This window comes from Podarcis pityusensis, assembly GCF_964106645.2.
Source record: "Podarcis pityusensis genome assembly, chromosome: 3".
Taxonomy (NCBI): Eukaryota; Metazoa; Chordata; class Lepidosauria; order Squamata; family Lacertidae; genus Podarcis; species Podarcis pityusensis.
This window is the reverse complement of record NC_138026.1, coordinates 115147577-115170067: the sequence shown is the minus strand read 5'-3', so window position 1 is coordinate 115170067 and position 22491 is coordinate 115147577. Positions and strand designations below refer to the sequence as shown.

The 22491-nt window shown below is 44.8% G+C and overlaps 3 long non-coding RNA genes across 4 annotated transcripts in view; all 3 read left to right on the top strand.

Annotated features, from left to right (window-relative positions):
- Positions 1–19378, top strand: part of LOC308474722 — a 50696-nt gene extending 31318 nt beyond the window's left edge. The window contains exon 2 of the long non-coding RNA XR_013984895.1: positions 19290–19378. This is a non-coding gene — a long non-coding RNA (uncharacterized lncRNA). The remainder of the gene's footprint in view (positions 1–19289) is intronic.
- On the top strand, positions 4262–6179 carry LOC308474780. The gene is made up of 2 exons (XR_013984955.1): positions 4262–4359; positions 6028–6179. It is a non-coding gene; the product is annotated as an uncharacterized lncRNA (long non-coding RNA).
- A 1841-nt stretch (positions 19379–21219) lies between the features above and the next one.
- On the top strand, positions 21220–22485 carry LOC308474677. 2 transcript variants are annotated; one of them, XR_013984818.1, is made up of 3 exons: positions 21220–21437; positions 22079–22205; positions 22289–22485. It is a non-coding gene; the product is annotated as an uncharacterized lncRNA (long non-coding RNA). The 2 variants fall into 2 exon arrangements; XR_013984819.1 differs by having other exon boundaries at positions 21244–21437; positions 22321–22485.
- Positions 22486–22491: the final 6 nt, after the last annotated feature.

Sequence of the window (22491 nt, the reverse complement as noted above, 5' to 3'; positions counted from 1 at the left end):
AGGTGGCACCATGGGCTTGCCGATCAGAAGGCTGGCAGATCGAATCCCCCCGACGGGGTGAGCTCCTGTGGCTCTGTCCCAGCTCCTGCCAACCTAGCCAACCTAGCCATTTGAAAGCATGTCAGTGGAAGTAGATAAATAGGTACCACTGCGGTGGGAAGGTGGGAAGATTGTATGGCGTTTCCATACAATCTGGCTTCCGTCACAGTGTCCCATTTTGCCAGAAGTGGTTTTCTCGTGCTGGCCACATCACCCAGAAACCTGTCTGTGGACAAATGCCAGCTCCCTCGGCCTGAAAGCGAAATGAGCGCCGCAACCTGACTTAACCCTCCAGGGGTCCCTTACCTTTTACCTTTACCTGTATCTTTATGTGAATGAAAGCAACTTTATCATTTCTTACAAGTATTGTCTTACTTGGACTAGTATCAACTCTCCAGATTTTCAAACAGGAGTCTCATCTGACCCCTACCTGCAGACACAGAGGGCGAACTTAGGGCCTTTCCCTCATACAAACATTGTACTCAACCACTGAAGTGCAGCCTGCCTTAAAATCCATTTCAGATTTACAGCCATTCCCCACTATTCTACCCCAAGATGGTACACAGGGGCAGGCATGTTTTCTTCCCTGCAATTCCTGAAGGAATGGTGGCAAGTCATAATATATGCTCCCATTTGTCCATCTCATCAAGTGTTTCTCTTTCGAGCTGCTCTTCCTGAGTGAGTAACCAGGCAGGTGAACTCTGCTTTTGTCCCCAGCTTTAACTATACGGACCTTTGTCGGCAGGGTGATGTCTCTGCTGTTTAAGATGCTGTCTAGGTTTGTCATTGTTTTTCTCCCAAGAGGCAGGCATTTTTAATTTCATGACTGCTGTCACCATCTGCAGTGATCATGGAACTGAAGAAAGTAAAATTTCTCACTGCCTCCATTTCTTATCCTTCTTTTTGCCAGGAGGTGATGGGACCAGTGGCCATGATCTTAGTTTTTTTGATGTTGAGCTTCAGACCATATTGTGCGCTCTCCTCTTTCACCCTCATTAAAAGGTTCTTTAATTCCTCCTCACTTTCTGCCATCTTCTTGGACTGCAAGAAAATCAAACCTATCCATTCTGAAGGAAATCAGCCCTGAGTGCTCACTGGAAGGACAGATTGTGAAGCTGAGGCTCCAATACTTTGGCCACCTCATGAGAAGAGAAGACTCCCTGGAAAAGACCCTGATGTTGGGAAACATTGAGGGCACAAGAAGAATTGGACGACAGAGGATGAGATGGTTGGACAGTGTTATCAAAGCTACCAACATGAGTTGGTAGGCAGTAGAAAACAGAGGAGTGCCTGACGTGCTCTGGTCCATGGGGTCACAAAGAGTCGGACACGACTAAATGACTAAACAACAACAAAAAGGAAACATTTCAAAACTTCCCTATACAGAGCTGACTCCAGATGGCTCGGGGGTCTCATAACTGTTTCTGCCCCTACCCAGCCCTGGCTTGCGGCCCCCAGAAAGTCATTCAGAAGGGAATGTGGCCCCACCTCTGCTTACCCATTTCAGATTTACAGCCATACCCCTTTATTCTACCCCAAGATGGAACACAGGGGCAGGCATGTTTTCTTCCCTGCAATTCCTGAAGGAATGGTGGCAGGTCATAATATATGCTGCCATTTGTCCACCTCATCAAGTGCTTCCCTTTCGAGCTGCTCTTACTGAGTGAGTAACCTGGCAGGTGAACTCTGCTTTTGTCCCCTGCTTGCCCACCTGTTTGGTTGTGGTCCTGTGAGGGAGGGTGGCTAGTGCCCACTCAGACCATGTGGACAGGTGTGCCTCACCTGGGGGCCCCAGAGCACCAGCCCTTGCAGCCTCCTTCCGAAACTCTTTAGGCCAAAGGGGTTTTATTCCAAATGGGTAAAAATCTACTAAATGGGCTTCCTCCCAAAATGTCTTCAACTGATCAGGAACAACATGCTTGAATACACAAACACACACATGCAAACACATATATATGCAGACATTGAAAAGAACACCTTATCTCTGAGACCTTATCCTGAATGTCATGGTCTATTAGTAGTGGCTTCCTCATGGGATGTTTACAGATTGCCATCTATGGGCAGGGCCTTAAATCAAATCCTGAAGCACATAATTCAACTTGCCCACAGGGTGTTGGGCTGCAGTTGTTGTTGTTTAGTCGTTTACTCATGTCTGACTCTTCGTAACCCCATGGACCAGAGCACACCAGGCGCTCCTGTCTTCCATTGCCCCCCACAGTTTGGTCAAACTCATGTTTGTAGCTTCAAGAACACTGTCCAACCATCTTATCCTCTTTCGTCCCCTTCTCCTTCTGCCCTCAGTCTTTCCCAACATCAGGGTCTTTTCCAGAGAGTCTTCTCTTCTCATGAGGTGGCCAAAGTATTGGAGCCTCAGCTTCAGGATCTGCCCTTCCAGTGAGCACTCAGGGCTGATTTCCTTCAGAATAGATAGGTTTGATCTTCTTGCAGTCCATGGGACTCTCAAGAGTCTCCTCCAGCACCATAATTCAAAAGTATCAATTCTTCGGTGATCAGCCTTCTTTATGGTCCAGCTCTCACTTCCAAACATCACTACTGGGAAAACCATAGCTTATACTATATGGACTTTTGTTGGCAAGGTGATGTCTCTGCTTTTTAAGATGCTGTCTAGGTTTGTCATTGCTTTTCCCCCAAGAAGCAGGCGTCTTTTAATTTCATGACTGCTGACTGTCACCATCTGCAGTGATCTTCACCAGGAGGTGATGGGACCTGTGGCCATGATCTTAGTTTTTTTGATGTTGAGCTTCAGACCATATTTTGCGCTCTCCTCTTTCACCCTCATTAAAAGGTTCTTTAATTCCTCCTCACTTTCTGCCATCTTCTTGGACTGCAAGAAGATCAAACCGAGCCATTCAGAAGGAAATCAGCTCTGAGTGCTCACTGGAAGGACAGATCCTGAAGCTGAGGCTCCAAGACTTTGGCCACCTCATGAGAAGAGAAGACTCCCTGGAAAAGACCCTGATGTTCAGAAAGATTGAGGGCACAAGGAGAATTGGATGACAGAGGACGAGATGGTTGGACAGTGTTCTCAAAGCTACCAACATGAGTTGGTAGGCAGTGGAAAACAGGAGTGCCTGGCATGCTCTGGTCCATGGGGTCACAAAGAGTCAGACACGACTAAATGACTAAACAACAACTAAAAGGAAACATTTCAAAACTTCCCTATACAGAGCTGACTTCAGATGGCTCGGGGGTCTCATAACTGTTTCTGCCCCTACTCAGCCCTGGCTTGCGGCCCCCAGAAAGTCATTCAGAAGGGAATGTGGCCCAACCTCTGCTTTACATGACTGTACCTCAAACTCCTCCTCCTCTTTCCCTCTAGGGGCTGCTGTTGTTCGACAACCTATAAATAAGGAGCACCTTCTGTCCCTCCTCTGTGCGATCTCAGAATTTTCAGCAAATAGAAGGAGACATGAAGTTCTCCTACTTGATCTCTGTTTTTTTTCTCTTTTCTTCCCTCTTCCTGCTAAGGGATTCAGGTATTGTACAGAGTTTGCTTAGATTGTGGCAGGCACTGAAATAGCCAGCAACGCTGCTATAACGGGGAAGGAGTTTTCTTACCAATGGCAAAGTTCCCAGAAACAGTGCTGTTTGCTCTGTCTTGCACGCACAAAAAATATTATAAATATTAGGGTGAGGGTGTTTTTTTGGGGGGGGGAGTGGAGGGTTAAAAGAGAAAGTTTTATTATTTTGTTTAAAAAAATGATTTGGTTTTATTTCTTAACATTTCCGTCATGTTGTGGCTTGTGGAAAAGAGCATGGTTTCAAATGAAATCTTAAATTCAAACAAAGGAAATTTAAATTATTTCAGGTGCTAAAAGCTCATAATCTTGGACAGATGCCATAAACCTTTTTCAGGGAGATTGAACCAAGAATTTCTTTCTATTTTTTAAAAGTAAAATAACCAGATATCTTCTTTTTGAGAGTGAGTATTATAAAGATCGACCCTTGGACATTTATACAGTCGTACTTTGGATGTCGAGCGGAATCTGTCTGGGAAGTCCGTTCAACTTCCAAAACATTCGGAAACCAAAGCGCGGCTTCTGATTGGCTGCAGAAAGCAGAGAACGGGCTTAGAACGCTGTAGCTGGCAAGGAGCCCTAACTCGAAGTGAACCAATGTTTTTCTTTCTTGCCTTAAGCTTACGCTTCTAAACCATCTTCCCCACCACAATCAAAGGAGGAATGTGAAAAATTCAAAAGGAAGTGCATGCTGGAGAGGTGCATGCCCGACCAGAAAAGAATCATCGGGACATGCCCACCGCACCGCAAATGCTGCATACATCCGTGGGAACTCCCTGAGGTAGATGTTGCCAGTCTTCCACTACAATTCCCATCAAACCCAGCCAGCATGGTCAGTGGTCAGGGGGGTGTGGAATTGTGGTCCTGCAACTGCAGGGTCCTTGGTTGGTGAAAGATGGCCTAAAGCAGGCACATCCAACGTCCAACAGGTTGCCACCCACCATGCAATATCAAAAACTGGCAGTGATCTACCACACTCTCCCATTGTCATTCTTCAACTTCAACATATTATATTTAGCTGGGGAAACCCAGCCAGATGAGTGGGGTATAACTAATAAATTATGATTATGATAAAAAACAATAACAATTTTTGAACAAATTGTTGAGCATATTCTCTCAGAATATTTATTTTTGGTGAAATCTGTACACGTATAAAAAACGCTGTGAAAATGCTTTTTTTAAAAAAATTGAAAAATGCAGTGAATTTTGCATAGCTGACTTTTACCATCTAGTGTCGCGTTTGTATAGTGTACTTTAAAACGTTTTATTTGCAGCTGTGTAGGTGAGTCCTTAGTGTCTCCCCTCAAAACATACTGGGATCTCTACCCCCAAGGCATTGGCTATGCTGGCAAGGCTTGCATTACAATATTCTGTTACACGCAGCATCTGTTGAATAGCTAAGGCTATAACCCAAATCTCCATTGCTCCAGGTTGGATACAGCAGAGCCAGTGTGGTGTAGTGGTTAAGAGCGGTAGTCTCCTAATCTGGGGAACCGGGTTCGCGTCTCCGCTCCTCCACATGCAGCTGCTGGGTGACCTTGGGCCAGTCACACTTCTTTGAAGTCTCTCAGCCCCACTCACCTCACAGAGTGTTTGTTGTGGGGGAGGAAGGGAAAGGAGAATGTTAGCCGCTTTGAGACTCCTGAAGGGGAGTGAAAGGCGGGATATCAAATCCAAACTCTTCTTCTTCCTCCATCTAGCTCTGTCAACCTCTGCTGGCCTCTGTTTGGGATCAGAGCACCATAGAAAAATCACAAGATGTGCTATTAGCCAGCATTTTAAAAGGATTTCTAGACCTTATGACTGCATGCAATGCCCCATTAAGTTTTAGGAGCCGCAGCAGTGCTTGAATACGATTTTGAGTGATTGAGGGCAAGACCTCAGGGTCATAGCTTGCTCACCGCTCCTCCCTCTTCTTCTTCTTCTTCTTCTTCTTCTTCTAAAAGGCATATTCAGTTTTGCCAAATGGTTGGGCAGGTGCATTTATTTTAGATGGAACACAGAGAGTCTTGCTCATATGTATTCTAGCACTCACAAAACTATGAGAATGATGTCGTTCGAAATGGCAGGCGGTGTGGCATGCGGATGTAGCTGGTGAAGGAAGCCCTCTAGTTGCTCCAGATGCCCCTTTGGCAATTGTGGTGGGTTCTTGACATCCATGATCACTGCAAAATAATGACGAGGTTCATCAGAGGCAGAGGCCAAGCAAGCTCTTTAGCACAGAGAGTCTGAAAAATGCAGGCTTAAACAAATATTGCCCAGTTAACCACATGGCTGAGTTAGGATTTTGAACCTGCTTCTCATAGCCTGCGACAGGGAAGTCGGGCATCTTGTCGCCTGTTCATGTCACACGACATTCAGAACAGTAAATACATTTATGTCATTGTTCTTGCTCCCTCTGTTTTCAGTAACAAGGAGCTGAGAATATGTTTTGCTTCTCTGCCTTCAGGTAACGGAGTCGCACGAGAGTTGACTGCTTTGAGGTTTTCTACAATCAAGCAGTATATGAATTTTATGCAATAAATAAATTCAAAGACCCCTCCTAGATCTGTCCGAATTTCCTCAGTTAGCATATAAACTGCTCTTACTTGTTTATTTCTACCATTGTTATTTAGTCGTTTAGTCGTGTCCGACTCTTCATGACCCCATGGACCAGAGCACGCCAGAGCATTTTTACTATACCTCGTCATTTTATTATTGTTGTTATTTGAGATTTTGAAAGGTACCTTCAAAACGTTTGAGACTACAGCTGCCATCTGCTGAGGGTCAGGCAAATCTGACCAAATTTCTTCAGTTCCCATATAAACTGCTCTTAGTTTTTTACTTCTAAGCTACCTCGCATTCTCTGTAGCAGCTATAGAGTTGCCCTGCATTCAGAATTCCCTGGACATGGCCAGAATACAGCAGCTGGAAGCATTGTCTGGATGAAAATCACTGGAACATCCAGGAAAATCAAGGCACATGGCAACCCATGTCAGAAGTCTTAAAAATAGCTCAAAAAGTTCAATTATTATTATTATTATTATTATTATTATTATTATTATTATAGATGTTTCATGATACCTTCAAAATGTTTGAGACTGCAGCTGCCATCTGCTGGGGGTCAGGCAAATCTGTCTATATTGGTTCCTCATTTTTCCAGTCTTCAGTCTGGTCCTCTGCATTTTTGCATCAATTTGACTTCTTTACACACACACCCCACGCATAGATGTGCTCAGAAAGATCTCCCCCACAAACTACCTTCTTCAAAACAGGCAGACAAGACTTCAAGAGTCTAGATGATGAAATGCATGGTTTTTAATGGACAGAAGAGAAAGGCAATTCAACATAAAATCAGCTACGCTAATGGCTCAAATGCGTAATGTGTCAGGAGGAAGGGGCCGACAGAGCAAAACCAGCAGGGTCAACAGACCCTTAGTCCTTGGATGTAACCCTCGGGGTCGTGGGTTTGAGCCCCACCTTGGGTGAGAGATTCCTACATTGCAAAGGGCTGGACTAGATGACTCTTGTGGTTCGTTTTGGCTCTATAAATCTGTGATTCTATGACTCTGTAACCTTGAAACTATATGTTCTCCTATAGTTCCTTATTTTCCTAGACAGGGCCTGGAAATGAGGCAACATATGAACATATGGCTCTTCCTTATACATATCCCAAAACAATGCTTTCTTCTGTCTATTTTGGTATTGTCTACTTTGACTGGTAATAACTGTCCAGCTTTTCCTACCTGGAGAGACACTGGGGACTGAACCTGAACCCCCCTTTTTATATATAGTTTTCTCACCATTTCCTTCTGTGAACTTAGGATCTGCTGGTAACACAGTCATGTCGCCACGGGTGCCTAACTCGTTCTGCTTCCTGAAGTGATCACATACACAAACTCACTGTTCCCAAGGTGAAGCAACATTAGGCTTCTCACATTCCCTGAATACGTCTTGCTCGTTATGGAGAGAATCCCTTGTGGGAATCTGAAGTAACTATTATTATTATTATTATTATTATTATTATTATCATTATCATTATTATTATTATTTTCTACCTCGCCTATCCGGCTGGGTTTCCCCAGCCACTCTGGGCAGCTTCCAACAGAAGGTTAAAAATACATTAAATACATTTTGATCTGTCTCTAGCCTCCAGGTTTTCATAGGATCCTAGTGTTGGAATGCTTACTTGGTGCACTTGATGCTTCCGTTAAACCAAATAATGTGTTCCAAAAATACATAGATTACAGGGAAATGTAGACAAAAATGGGAAGAGGAGGAGGAGGAGGAGGAGGAGAATTTATTATTTATACCCCACTCTTCTGGCTGGCTGGTTTACTCATTCATTCTGGGCGACTTCCAAAACAAATTAAAACATAATAAAGCATCAAAAGCTTCCCAATACAGGACTGTGTTCGGTAGATTTATTGCTTTATTGTTCGGCGCCCAGCCACGCTTCCCCTGGGAGCCTCTGTAGATCGTAAAGCAATTAGCAGAATTACACAGCGTCTGTGTCAAAAGGGCAGTAAATAAGTCCAGACGTTTCTTCTGTCCTAATATCTCTTTATTGGAAACAAAAGTAGTGTATTTACAAACTCCAACTTCCATCTGATTCAAGCTGCATCTTCTCTGTGTCCTTCTGCTTGCAGCTACGCAACAAACTGCTTTCGATCTTCACTCAGCTCACAGCATTCCAAGCTGCTTTCGTCACGTCCTGGCGTACTTCCCTTGTACGCGCCTCCTCTCAGGCTTGAGGCACAGAAGGTTAACCCTTCACTACACCCAACACCCCCTCTTGTCTCACGCCTGAGGGGAGAATCGACCCTTGGTCGTCCCAAACCCAGACCTTTGCAAAACTCCCCATGTCTTTGGAAGGAGAGTGGCTTCGTGAACCCATCAGCTAGGTTCTTGGCAGAGGGACAATACTTCAGCGCAACTAATCCCTCCTGAACACTCTGGCACACATTCCGAAAGCGAATGTCTAGGTGTTTAGTTCTAGCCTTGAACTGACCTGACTCTGCCAGACGCAGGCATGGTTGATTGTCCTCGAAAACACGTATCGGTTGACAAGCCACTCCGCAAAGTTCCTGCACTAAGCAAGCATAGAACTCTACTTCTCTGCACACCTCTGAAAGAGCACTGAACTCAGCCTCAGTGGATGAGAGCGCTATAAGACTTTCCTCCATGGACCTCCATCCAACTACTGAGTTCCCAAACTTCACCACTAGGCCAGACACAGACTTGCGATCCTCAAGATTAGCCCAATCTGAGTCCACAAAACAAGTCAGTTTGACTTCTCCTTGTGCCGGCAACCTAAGACAAAAATCTTTGGTTTCCTGCAAATACTTCAAAACTCTCTTGATGCGATTCCAGGCTTGCATACTAGGGTTTGAAGCTTCCCTGCTGAGCAGATTGACAGTAAACGCTATATCAGGTCTGCTCCACTGGGACAAGTACAACAAACTCCCTAGGGCTGACTGAAACACTTCAGTATTTTCGAACTCAGCGCGTTCTGCTTGCTGGCTGTCCTTCCAGGACAGCCAACAGACTACCTTCAGATCTCTTCTAAAAGTCAGATAGTTGTTCATTTCCTTGACAACTGATGGGAGGGCATTCCATAGGTCAGGCACCACTACCGAGAAGGCCCTCAGCCTGGTTCTTATGACCAGAAAAAAAGAATCTCGCATATTCATCCACCCTAGTTTGGGGGCTTCCAGGTGTTTGTGGACTCCAGCTTCCATCAACTCCAACTAGTATTGCCAAAAGTCAAGAATCGTGGGAGCTGCCATCCAAAATACCTGCGTTGCACCAGGCTGAGGAAGACTGTCTTGAGTAAGGTGTCATGATTGCAAAGCCTTAGCAATAGATGAATCCCACATCTAATTCTTCAGTAATAGCTCTTGAGTGCTCCCTGGAAGGACAGATCGTGAAGCTGAGGCTCCAATACTTTGGCCACCTCATGAGAAGAGAAGATTCCCTGGAAAAGACCCTGATGTTGGGAAAGATTGAGGGCACAAGGAGAAGGGGACGACAGAGGACGAGATGGTTGGACAGTGTTCTCGAAGCTACCAGCATGAGTTTGACCAAACTGCGGGAGGCAGTGGAAGACAGGAGTGCCTGGGGTGCTCTCTTCCATGGCGTCACGAAGAGTCAGACACGACTAAACGACTAAACAACAACATGTGAAAGATAATGGAAGCCATTAAAGAAATTCAGAATGAGTTGATTTTTATTGACAGTGCCAAGAGCAAAAGCATTAAGAGTCTAGAAACATCATGTTTTCTTGTTAACAAGCCCTTTGCTCTTTTAAAGTTCACATACCATCTTAAATGTGAAGAACAGAGGTTATAAATACCAGTACAGGTCAGGATTTTATCAATTTTTAATAAGGAAACAACCAATTACTCTGATTAAAAAGTTAATTAAATTGGGAGCGCCTAGCCTGTGGTGGACTGTCACCAGTTGGCTGCATAATACTACACTTAAACAATAGTTAAAAAACAAAAAATTAGAAGATTTCTATACAATCACTGAAAGTACAAGGAAGTATACGACTTTTATTTGCAGGTGATGTGCTCTCTGTCAAAACTTTGCTAGCGTAAGAACTATGCCACGCAAAAACATGAAAACCAACATTCTCTTCAGTATTTAGACCAGGCCGTGGAGATATTCCTGCAGGGTGGGTGGTGTATATTAAGCAAGATCACAAACAGGAAAATGCTGATATATTTTCACAAGATTTTTTTCCCCCCACGATGAAATGAAGAGCAAAATGAGAGCTTCCCCTCTCCTCGAATTTCCCATTCTCCGGAACCACAACCACCCTCTTAGAAGCCTATCCTATTGCTCTATTGCAACAGAATATGAACTCAGTGGGATGGGGAGGGAAGAGTCCATTGTACCTGACCTCTTGCTTTCTCCACACACACACAGAGAGAGACAAACATACAGACATAGACACACAGAACCCACACCCGTTACTAAAAAACAAAGCAAAATTTATGTCTGAGGCTGCCTAGTAACTGTAGTCTTGTATCTTTATCACATGGACGTAGGTGGCACTGTGGGCTTGCCGATCAGAAGGCTGGCAGTTCAAATCCCCACAACAGGGTGAACTCCAGTTGCTCTGTCCCAGCTCCTGCCAACCTAGTCTTTTGAAAGCATGTCAGTGCAAGTAGATAAATAGGTACCACTGCGGTGGGAAGGTAAATGGCGTTTCCGTACAATCTGGCTTCCGTCACAGTGTCCCATCTTGCCAGAAGTGGTCTTCTCATGCTGACCACATGACCTGGAAACCTGTCTGTGGACAAACGCCGGCTTCCTCAGCCTGAAAGCGAAATGAGCGCCGCAACCCCATAGTCGCCTTTGACCTGACTTAACCCTCCAGGGGTCCCTCACCTTTTACCTTTACCTAAATCTTTATGTGAATGAAAGCAACATTATGCCTGAGGTTTTCAGCAGCTGGAACCTTGAGTGAAAAAGTGACTTAATCATTTCTTACAAGTATTGTCTTACTTGGACTAGTATCAACTCTCCAGATTTTCAAATGGGAGTCTCATCTACCTGCAGACACAGAGGGCGAACTTAGGACCTTTCCCTCATACAAACATTGTACTCTACCACTGAACTGCAGCCTGCCTTAAAACCCATTTCAGCTTTACAGCCATTCCCCACTATTCTACCCCAAAATGGTACACAGGGGCAGGCATGTTTTCTTCCCTGCAATTCCTGAAGGATTGGTGGCAGGTCATAATATATGCTCCCATTTGTCCACCTCATCAAGTGCTTCCCTATCAAGCTGCTCTTACTGAGTAACCTGGCAGGTGAACTCTCCTTTCGTCCCCTACTTGGCCACCTGTTTGGTTGTGGTCCTATGAGGGAGGGTGGCTAGTGCCCACTCAGACAGTGTGGACAGGTGTGCCTCACCTGGGGGCCCCAGAGCACCAGCCCTGGCAGCCTTCTTCCAAAACTCTTTAGGCCAAATGGGTTTTATTCCAAATGGGTAAAAATCTAGTAAATGGGCTTCTCCCAAAATGTCTTCAACTGATCAGGAACAACATGCTTGAATACACAAACACACACATGCAAATACATATATACGCAGACATTGAAAAGAACACCTTATCTCTGAGACCTTATCCTGAATATCATGGTCTATTAGTAGTGGCTTCCTCATGGGATGTTTACAGATTGCCATCTATGGGCAGGGCCTTAAATCAAGTCTTGAAGCACATAATTCAACTTGGCCACAAGGTGTTGGGCTGTTTTGTTGTTTAGTCGTTTAGTCATGTCTGACTCTTCATGACCCCATGGACCAGAGCACACCAGGCACTCCTGTCTTCCATTGCCCCCCGCAGTTTGGTCAAACTCATGTTTGTAGCTTCAAGAACACTGTCCAACCATCTCATCCTCTGTCGTCCCCTTCTCCTTGTACCCTCAGAATGGAGAGGTTTGATCTTCTTGCAATCCATGGAACTCTCAAGAGTCTCCTCCAGCACCATAATTCAAAAGCATGAATTCTTCAGCGATCAGCCTTCTTTATGGTCCAGCTCTCACTTCCATACATCACTACTGGGAAAACCACAGCTTTAACTATATGGACCTTTGTCAGCAAGGTGATGTCTCTGCTTTTTAAGATGCTGTCTAGGTTTGTCATTGCTTTTCTCCCAAGAAGCAGGCATCTTTTAATTTCGTGACTGCTGTCTGTCACCATTTGCAATGATCTTTGCCAGGAGGTGATGGGACCCCATAGTCGCCTTTGACCTGACTTAACCCTCCAGGGGTCCCTTACCTTTTACCTTTACCTGTATCTTTATGTGAATGAAAGCAACTTTATCATTCCTTACAAGTATTGTCTTACTTGGACTAGTATCAACTCTCCAGATTTTCAAACGGGAGTCTCATCTGACCCCTACCTGCAGACACAGAGGGCGAACTTAGGGCCTTTCCCTCATACAAACATTGTACTCAACCACTGAAGTGCAGCCTGCCTTAAAACCCATTTCAGATTTACAGCCACTCCCCACTATTCTACCCCAAGATGGTACACAGGGGCAGGCATGTTTTCTTCCCTGCAATTCCTGAAGGAATGGTGGCAAGTCATAATATATGCTCCCATTTGTCCATCTCATCAAGTGTTTCTCTTTCGAGCTGCTCTTCCTGAGTGAGTAACCAGGCAGGTGAACTCTGCTTTTGTCCCCAGCTTTAACTATACGGACCTTTGTCGGCAGGGTGATGTCTCTGCTGTTTAACATGCTGTCTAGGTTTGTCATTGTTTTTCTCCCAAGAGGCAGGCATTTTTAATTTCATGACTGCTGTCACCATCTGCAGTGATCATGGAACTGAAGAAAGTAAAATTTCTCACTGCCTCCATTTCTTATCCTTCTTTTTGCCAGGAGGTGATGGGACCAGTGGCCATGATCTTAGTTTTTTTGATGTTGAGCTTCAGACCATATTGTGCGCTCTCCTCTTTCACCCTCATTAAAAGGTTCTTTAATTCCTCCTCACTTTCTGCCATCTTCTTGGACTGCAAGAAAATCAAACCTATCCATTCTGAAGGAAATCAGCCCTGAGTGCTCACTGGAAGGACAGATTGTGAAGCTGAGGCTCCAATACTTTGGCCACCTCATGAGAAGAGAAGACTCCCTGGAAAAGACCCTGATGTTGGGAAACATTGAGGGCACAAGAAGAATTGGACGACAGAGGATGAGATGGTTGGACAGTGTTATCAAAGCTACCAACATGAGTTGGTAGGCAGTAGAAAACAGAGGAGTGCCTGACGTGCTCTGGTCCATGGGATCACGAAGAGTCGGACACGACTAAATGACTAAACAACAACAAAAAGGAAACATTTCAAAACTTCCCTATACAGAGCTGACTCCAGATGGCTCGGGGGTCTCATAACTGTTTCTGCCCCTACCCAGCCCTGGCTTGCGGCCCCCAGAAAGTCATTCAGAAGGGAATGTGGCCCCACCTCTGCTTACCCATTTCAGATTTACAGCCATACCCCTTTATTCTACCCCAAGATGGAACACAGGGGCAGGCATGTTTTCTTCCCTGCAATTCCTGAAGGAATGGTGGCAGGTCATAATATATGCTGCCATTTGTCCACCTCATCAAGTGCTTCCCTTTCGAGCTGCTCTTACTGAGTGAGTAACCTGGCAGGTGAACTCTGCTTTTGTCCCCTGCTTGCCCACCTGTTTGGTTGTGGTCCTGTGAGGGAGGGTGGCTAGTGCCCACTCAGACCATGTGGACAGGTGTGCCTCACCTGGGGGCCCCAGAGCACCAGCCCTTGCAGCCTCCTTCCGAAACTCTTTAGGCCAAAGGGGTTTTATTCCAAATGGGTAAAAATCTACTAAATGGGCTTCCTCCCAAAATGTCTTCAACTGATCAGGAACAACATGCTTGAATACACAAACACACACATGCAAACACATATATATGCAGACATTGAAAAGAACACCTTATCTCTGAGACCTTATCCTGAATGTCATGGTCTATTAGTAGTGGCTTCCTCATGGGATGTTTACAGATTGCCATCTATGGGCAGGGCCTTAAATCAAATCCTGAAGCACATAATTCAACTTGCCCACAGGGTGTTGGGCTGCAGTTGTTGTTGTTTAGTCGTTTACTCATGTCTGACTCTTCGTAACCCCATGGACCAGAGCACACCAGGCGCTCCTGTCTTCCATTGCCCCCCACAGTTTGGTCAAACTCATGTTTGTAGCTTCAAGAACACTGTCCAACCATCTTATCCTCTGTCGTCCCCTTCTCCTTCTGCCCTCAGTCTTTCCCAACATCAGGGTCTTTTCCAGGGAGTCTTCCCTTCTCATGAGGTGGCCAAAGTATTGGAGCCTCAGCTTCAGGATCTGTCCTTCCAGTGAGCACTCAGGGCTGATTTCCTTCAGAATAGATAGGTTTGATCTTCTTGCAGTCCATGGGACTCTCAAGAGTCTCCTCCAGCACCATAATTCAAAAGTATCAATTCTTCGGTGATCAGCCTTCTTTATGGTCCAGCTCTCACTTCCAAACATCACTACTGGGAAAACCATAGCTTATACTATATGGACTTTTGTTGGCAAGGTGATGTCTCTGCTTTTTAAGATGCTGTCTAGGTTTGTCATTGCTTTTCCCCCAAGAAGCAGGCGTCTTTTAATTTCATGACTGCTGACTGTCACCATCTGCAGTGATCTTCACCAGGAGGTGATGGGACCTGTGGCCATGATCTTAGTTTTTTTGATGTTGAGCTTCAGACCATATTTTGCGCTCTCCTCTTTCACCCTCATTAAAAGGTTCTTTAATTCCTCCTCACTTTCTGCCATCTTCTTGGACTGCAAGAAGATCAAACCGAGCCATTCAGAAGGAAATCAGCTCTGAGTGCTCACTGGAAGGATAGATCCTGAAGCTGAGGCTCCAAGACTTTGGCCACCTCATGAGAAGAGAAGACTCCCTGGAAAAGACCCTGATGTTCAGAAAGATTGAGGGCACAAGGAGAATTGGACAACAGAGGACAAGATTGTTGGACAGTGTTCTCAAAGCTACCAACATGAGTTGGTAGGCAGTGGAAGACAGGAGTGCCTGGCATGCTCTGGTCCGTGGGGTCACAAAGAGTCGGACACGACTAAATCACTAAACAACAACAAAAAGGAAACATTTCAAAGCTTCCCTATACAGAGCTGACTTCAGATGGCTCGGGGGTCTCATAACTGTTTCTGCCCCTACTCAGCCCTGGCTTGTGGCCCCCGGAAAGTCATTCAGAAGGGAATGTGGCCCCACCTCTGCTTTACATGACTGTACCTCAAATCCTCCTCCTCTTTCCCTCTAGGGGCTGCTGTTGTTTGACAACCTATAAATAAGGAGCACCTTCTGTCCCTCCTCTGTGCGATCTCAGAATTTCCAGCAAATCGAAGCAGACATGAAGTTCTCCTACTTGATCTCTGTTTTTTTCCTCTTTTCTTCCCTTTTCCTGCTAAGGGATTCAGGTATTGTACAGAGTATGCTTAGATTGTGGCAGGCACTGAAATAGCCAGCAATGCTGCTGTAATGGGGAAGGGGTTTTCTTAACAATGGCAAAGTTCCCAGAAACAGTGTTGTTTGCTCTGTCTTGCATGCACAAAAAATATTATAAATATTAGGGTGAGGGTGGGTTTTTTTCATAGAATCATAGAATCATAGAGTTGGAAGAGACCACAAGGGCCATCGAGTCCAACCCCCTGCCAAGCAGGAAACACCATCAGAGCACTCCTGACATATGGTTGTCAAGCCTCTGCTTAAAGACCTCCAAAGAAGGAGACTCCACCACACTCCTTGGCAGCAAATTCCACTGTCAAACAGCTCTTACTGTCAGGAAGTTCTTCCTAATGTTTAGGTGGAATCTTCTTTCTTGTAGTTTGGATCCATTGCTCCGTGTCCGCTTCTCTGGAGCAGCAGAAAACAACCTTTCTCCCTCCTCTATGTGACATCCTTTTATATATTTGAACATGGCTATCATATCACCCCTTAACCTCCTCTTCTCCAGGCTAAACATGCCCAGCTCCCTTAGCCGTTCCTCATAAGGCATTGTTTCCAGGCCTTTAACCATTTTGGTTGCCCTCCTCTGGACACGTTCCAGTTTGTCAGTGTCCTTCTTGAACTGTGGTGCCCAGAACTGGACACAGTAGTCCAGGTGAGGTCTGACCAGAGCAGAATACAGTGGCACTATTACTTCCCTTGATCTAGATGCTATACTCCTATTGATGCAGCCCAGAATTGCATTGGCTTTTTTAGCTGCCGCGTCACACTGTTGGCTCATGTCAAGTTTGTGGTCAACCAAGACTCCTAGATCCTTTTCACATGTACTGCTCTCAAGCCAGGTGTCACCTATCTTGTATTTGTGCCTCTCATTTTTTTTGCCCAAGTGCAATACTTTACATTTCTCCCTGTTAAAATTCATCTTGTTTGTTTTGGCCCAGTTCTCTAATCTGTCAAGGTCATTTTGAAGTGTGATCCTGTCCTCTGGGGTGTTAGCCACCCCTCCCAGTTTGGTGTCATCTGCAAATTTGATTAGGATGCCCTTGAGTCCATCATCCAAGTCGTTGATAAAGATGTTGAATAAGACCGGGCCCAAGACAGAACCCTGTGGCACCCCACTAGTCACTCTTCTCCAGGATGAAGAGGAACCATTGATGAGCACCCTTTGGGTTCGGTCAGTCAGCCAGTTACAAATCCACTGAGTGGTAGCATAGTCAAGACCGCATTTTACCAGCTTCTTTACAAGAATATCATGAGGCACCTTGTCAAATGCCTTGCTGAAATCAAGGTAGGCTACATCCACTGCATTCCCTTCATCTACCAGACTTGTAATTCTGTCAAAAAACGAGATCAGGTTAGTCTGACATGACTTATTTTTCAGAAATAAGTCCATGCTGACTATTGGTGATCACAGCATTCCTTTCTAGGTGCTCACAGACTGTTTGCTTAATGATCTGCTCCAGAATCTTCCCTGGTATTGATGTCAGCCTGACTGGGCGGTAATTATTTGGGTCCTCTCTTTTCCCCTTTTTGAAAATAGGGACAACATTTGCCCTCCTCCAGTCTGCCGGGACTTCGCCTGTTCTCCAGGAATTCTCAAAGATGACTGCCAGTGGTTCTGAGATCACATCTGCCAGTTCTTTTAATACTCTTGGATGCAGTTCATCTGGCCCTGGAGACTTGAATACATCTAAACTAGCCAAGTATTCTTGTACTATCTCCTTAGTTATTCTGGGCTGTGTTTCCTTTGCTGAATCATTTGCTCCAAATTCTTCAGGTCGGGCATTGTTTTCTTTATCGGAGAAGACTGAGGCAAAGAAGGCATTGAGGAGTTCAGCCCTTTCTGTGTCCCCTGTTTGCATTTCACCATCTTCTCCTCTGAGTGACCCCACTGTTTCTTTGTTCTTCCTTTTGCTACGAACATACCCATAAAAGCCTTTTTTGTTGCTTTTAACCTCTCTAGCAAGCCTGAGTTCATTCTGTGCTTTAGCTTTTCTGACTTTGTGTCTACACGTGCTGGCTATTTGTTTGAATTCCTCTTTGGTGGTTTCCCCCCTTTTCCATTTTTTGTACACATCCTTTTTTAATCTTAACTCAGTTAAAAGTTCTTTAGATAGCCACCCTGGCTTCTTTAGGCACCTTCCATGTTTCCGTCTCATTGGTATTGCCTGACTTTGTGCTTTTACTATCTCCCTCTTAACAAACTCCCAGCCATCATGAACTCCCTTTCCTTTTAGTATTACTGTCCATGGGATCTCACCCAGCACTTCCCTAAGTTTTATGAAGTCGGCTTTCTTAAAGTCAAGAAATTGAGTCCTAGTATGCTTGGCTGCTCCTTTCCGCTGTATAGTAAACTTCAGAAGAGCATGATCACTCGCGCCTAATGAACCTTCCACTTTTGGGAGGGGAGTGGAGGGTTAAAAGAGAAAGTTTTATTATTTTGTTTTAAAAAATGATTTGGTTTTATTTCTTAACGTTTCCGTCATGTTGTAGCTTGTGGAAAAGAGCATGGTTTCAAATGAAATCTTAAATTCAAACAAAGGAAATTTAAATTATTTCAGATGCTAAAAGCTCATAATCTTGGACAGATGCCATAAACCTTTTTCAGAGAGATTGAACCAACCATTTCTTTCTATTTTTTTAAAGTAAAAGAACCAGATATCTTGTTTTTGAGAGTGAGTATTATACAGATCGACATTTATACAGTCATATTTTGGAAGTCGAACGGAATCTGTTTGGGAAGTCTGTTCGACTTCCAAAACATTTGGAAACCAAAGCGCAGCTTCTGATTGGCTGCAGAAAGCAGAGAACGGACTTAGAACGCTGTAGCTGGCAAGGAGCCCTAACTCGAAGCGAACCAATGTTTTTCTTTCTTGCCTTAAGCTTACGCTTCTAAACCATCTTCCCCATCTTCCCCACCACAATCGAAGGAGGAATGTGACAAAGCCAAAGGGAAGTGCATGCTGGAGAGGTGCATGACTGCCTGGAAAAGAGTCGGGAAATGCCTGCCAGACAAAGTCTGCTGCACACTTCCGTAAGAGATCCCATCAATTCCCATCAAACCCAGCCAGCATGGTCAGTGGTCAGGGGGGTGTGGAATTGTGGTCTTGCAACTGCAGAGTCCTTGGCTGGTGAATGATGGCCTAAAGCAGGCACATCCAACGTCCAACAGGTTGCCACATATCAAAAACTGGCAGTGATCTACCACACTCTCCCATTGTCATTCTTCAACTTAAACATATTATATTTAGCTGGGGAAACCCAGCCAGGTGGGCAGGGTATAAATAATAAATTATGATTATGATAAAAAAATAATAACAAATTATTACACCCCACACCAGCCCCCTCCCAGGGCCGTTGGTGCGCATGGGAAGCCAAGACACCCCAAAATGTCCCATTCCACCTTTACCATGGAGAGGGGGCGGTCAGTGGCTAGGCTGGAGCTGGAAAGGTGGGAAATGTTCACCAACCCTGCAGAACTAGGAGGGAGAGCGACTTACTTTTCAGTAAATGTAGCTCAAATATTGCCCAGTTAACCACATGGCTGAGTTAGGATTTTGAACCTGCTTCTCATGCCTAGCCTGCGAGAGGGAAGTCGGGCATCATGTCGCCCATTCATGTCGCACGACATTGAGAACAGTAAATACATTTATGTCATTGTACTTGCTCCCTCTGTTTTCAGTAACGAGGAGCTGAGAATATGTTTTGCTTCTCTACCTTCAGGTAATGGAGTCGCACGAGAATTGGCTGCTTTGAGGTTTTCTACAATCAAGCAGTATATGAATTTTATGCAATAAATAAATTCAAAGACCCCTCCTAGATCTGTCCGAATTTCTTTAGTTCCCATATAAACTGTTCTTAGTTGTTTACTTCTACCATACCTCCTCATTTTATTATTGTTATTATTTGCGATTTTGCATGATACCTTCAAAATTTTTGAGACTACAGCTGCCATCTGCTGCGGGTCAGGCAAATGTGTCCAAATTTATTCAGTTCCCATATAAGCTGCTCTTAGTTTTTTACTTCTAAGCTACCTCGCATTCTCTGTAGCAGCTACAGGGTTGCCCTACACTTGGAATTCCCTGGACATGGCCAGAATACGGCAGCTGATTGGCTGAAAATCTCTGGAATATCCAGAGGCACATGGCAAATTTTCCAGAGGCACTCTGGAAAATCAAGGCGCATGGCAAACCATGTCAGAAGTCTTAAAAACAGTTCAAAAACTTTTTTTATTATTATTATTATTATTATTATTATTATTATTATTATAGATTTTTCATGGTACCTTCAAAATGTTTGAGACCACAGCTGCCATCTGCTGAGGGTCAGGCAAATAACTGTCTATATCAGTTCCACATTCTCCAGTCTTCAGTCTGGTCCTCTGCATTTTTGCATCAGTCTGACTTCTTTAACCCCCACCCAACCATAGATGTGCTCAGAAAGATCTCCCCCACAGACTACCTTCTTCAAAACAAGCAGACAAGACTTCAACAGTATTGCTGCTAAAATGCATGGTTTTTAATGGACATAAGAGAAAGACATTTCAAGAAAAAAATCAGCTACGCTAATAGCTCAAATGCGTAATGTGTCAGGAGGAAGGGGCCGGCAGAGCAAAATCAGCTGGGTCAACAGACACTTAGTCCTTGGATGTAACCCTTTAATCTCGGGGTCGTGGGTTTGAGCCCCATGTTGGGTGAGAGATTCCTACATTGCAAAGGGTTGAACTAGATGACTCTTGTGGTCCCTTTTGGCTCTATAAATCTGTGATTCTATTATTCTGTAACCTTGAAACTCACTTTAAGTGGCCAAAACCATGATGCTACAGTACCTGCAGCAAAAAGAAAAACAATTTGAGATCCAGCAGTTTTGAAAGAACAGAGGTTACAAATACCAGTACAGTTCAGGATTGTATGAATTTTTAATAAGCAAACAACCAATTACTCTAATTAAAAGGTTAATTAAATTGGGAGAGCCTAGTGTGTGGCCCTCTGGATTATGATGAGCAACAGATAGGACTGTTACATGTAAACTGCTGGCTGCATAATACTACACTTAAACAAAACAGTTAAATCACGAAAAAGTAAGGGATTTCTAGGCTCTCACTGAAAGTACTTTTATTTGCAAGAGATGTGCTCTCTGTTGAAATTTTGCTAGGGTAAGAACTATGCCATGCAAAGACATGAAAAAACACTGTTCTGTGCAATGTTTACACCAGGCCATCGAGAAAGTCCTGCAGGGTGGGAGATGTATATTAAGCAAGATCACAAAGAAAAAATTGCTGATATATTTTCACAATATTTTTTTTCCCCCAAGATGAAATGAAGAGCAAAATGAGAGCTTCCCCTCTCCCCAAATTTCCCATTCACCGGAACCACAACAACCACCCTCTTAGAAGCCAGACCCAAACATGAGCCCTCTATTGCTCATGTTTAAAGCTCAGGTGAATGGAAAGGGAAGAGTCCTTTGTACCTGACCTCTTTCTTTCGCCACACACACAGAGAGAGAGAGACAGACAGACAGACAGACAGACACAGAAACACAGAACCTGCACCCGTTGCTAAAACACCACAGAGAGCAAGGCCTGAGCAACACTGTAACTCTCTTATTCCAGCCTGGATGAAGCCCTGAACAACACTCCTCTTAAAGAGTGGGAACAGTTTGTTGCCGCCCCCCACACACGTGCTCAGATTTCAGTGCTGCTGTTCCCAGCAGAGAATATGCAAAAGCCACATGACCTTCTCCCACATTACTCCTCCTTCGTCATTCCCTCTCTTCCCCATTTTCTGGAAACAGTGAGGCTCCGGAAGCTCTGAGATTCAGCCATGAAGATCACCCTCCTTCTGTCTTTTGTTATCTTCCTTCTATTGCCAGGTAAGATGTTTGGGGACCACCCGTCTTCAGCCTACAGGTGGGAGAGGAAGAAACATCAGCCCTGTGGGGTGGGGGGAATTCTTGGCTGTTTTGATTGCATAGTCTGAGTTGGAAAGGAGCCGCAAGAGTCATCTAAGTATAGCCCACATCAATACTGAAGCCACAGCTAAAGAATCTGACAGATGGCCACCCAACCTCAGTTTAGAAACCTTCCCTGAAGGGGAGTCCACCACATTCTGAGGGAGTCGGTTCCAGTGTGGAACAGCTCTTACCATCAGAAAGTTCTTCCTAATGCTCAGCCAGAATTTCATTTCTTGTAACTTGAAGCCGTTGGTTGGAGTCCTACCACCCAGGGCAGGAGAAAGCAAGCTTGCTCCATTTCCCATGAGACAGCCCTTTAGAGATTTGGACAGCATATTGCTTCTCAGACTTATCTTCTCCAGGCTAAACATACCCAACTCCCTCAACCCTTCCTCATAATGCCTGGTTTCCAGGCTGAACTAGATGGACTAGATGAGCCTTGGGGCTCCCCTTTCACCTCTACCGCTCTATGATTCCATGACAATATGGGAAGAGTGTTTCAGCTTGGGAAGGCCTGCCCTTAATCACAATGTTCCTCTTGTTTTTTTAAACACCCCCAGGTCTTAACCAGGCCAGGAATAAAAAATGTGCAGATGGAGTATGCAGAAATCGGAAGGCGTGTTACAGGGAGGAAAAGTTGTGGGGGCCATGCCCTCAGGATCCATCAAAGATCTACTGCTGCTTATGGTAAGCTGGCTCCCTCCCTCTTCACCAGCAGCAAGCCTATCATATTGCAGGGAGCGGGGGAATCCTAACCTCTCATATTTCAGAATATCTTCACCCTGTTTACCTGTTCCCTTAGGTAGGCATCGTTTATCCACCCAGAAGAAGATTCGGACGTTTCTGAATCCTGAAGCAATTTTCCTGTGAGACAGGATCTTTCTTCATCGTCACTCCCAGAAGCCTTGTCAGCTAGTCAACCTTCCCAAAAGGGAACAACACCTTCTTGTCTAACAAAAATCTTGCATTTTCC